The following is a 1,068-nucleotide window of genomic DNA, read 5'->3' on the forward strand; positions in this document are numbered from 1 at the left end:
ATATAGATAAATCACATCAGTGTTACATATAAAGATCTTTTCGTCTAGGTAGTACCAGTATTCCATACTTCAGTTGACGTTTATACGTCAACTGAAGTACTGGATACAAATTTTATCTGTGTCGGTCTTTTCGCCATTGGTAGTGCTATTAGAGACGCGAAAAAATACTAGTGCTGGGGAAGGAAGAAGAGCAAAAGCTGCAAAATTTGTATTACATACTTCAGTTGACGAATACATACGAAACGAGAATGAGATTTTCACTCTGCAGCGGAGTGTGCGCTGATATGAAACTTCCTGGCAGATTAAAACTGTGTGCCCGACCGAGACTCGAACTCGGGACCTTTGCCTTTCGCGGGCAACTGCTCTACCAACTGAGCTACCGAAGCACGACTCACGCCCGGTACTCACAGCTTTACTTCTGCCAGTACCTCGTCTCCTACCTTCCAAACTTTACAGAAGCTCTCCTGCGAGACATGCAGAACTAGCACTCCTGAAAGAAAGGATATTGCGGAGACATGGCTTAGCCACAGCCTGGGGGATGTTTCCAGAATGAGATTTTCACTCTGCAGCGGAGTGAAAATCTCATTCTGGAAACATCCCCCAGGCTGTGGCTAAGCCATGTCTCCGCAATATCCTTTCTTTCAGGACTGCTAGTTCTGCATGTCTCGCAGGAGAGCTTCTGTAAAGTTTGGAAGGTAGGAGACGAGGTACTGGCAGAAGTAAAGCTGTGAGTACTGGCCGTGAGTCGTGCTTCGGTAGCTCAGTTGGTAGAGCACTTGCCCGCGAAAGGCAAAGGTCCCGAGTTCGAGTCTCGGTCGGGCACACAGTTTTAATCTGCCAGGAAGTTTCACATACGAAACGGTATAGTACAACAACGAAATATGTCAAAATAGACAAATGCAGTGAAACAAAAATATAAAAAACTGAACTTACCATATGGAAACTCCTCCGCAAGAAAACTGTAGCTCGATCCAGATCTGAAATTAAATTATAAATTTTGGACAGTAAAATTTCCCAACACGTTTAACAAAACACTTAAATGGGCAATATGTATCTGGTGCACTAGAC

General features: G+C 44.2%; 2 non-coding genes across 2 annotated transcripts; one reads left to right on the plus strand and one right to left on the minus strand.

Moving 5' to 3' along the window:
- Positions 1-312: 312 nt before the first annotated feature.
- On the minus strand, positions 313-387 carry Trnas-cga (transfer RNA serine (anticodon CGA)). The gene has a single exon. It is a non-coding gene; the product is annotated as a tRNA-Ser (tRNA).
- Positions 388-748: 361 nt separating this feature from the next.
- Positions 749-823, plus strand: Trnas-cga (transfer RNA serine (anticodon CGA)). Its single transcript has one exon. It is a non-coding gene; the product is annotated as a tRNA-Ser (tRNA).
- Positions 824-1,068: the final 245 nt, after the last annotated feature.

This window comes from Schistocerca gregaria, chromosome 4, assembly GCF_023897955.1.
Source record: "Schistocerca gregaria isolate iqSchGreg1 chromosome 4, iqSchGreg1.2, whole genome shotgun sequence".
Classification (NCBI taxonomy): domain Eukaryota; kingdom Metazoa; phylum Arthropoda; class Insecta; order Orthoptera; family Acrididae; genus Schistocerca; species Schistocerca gregaria.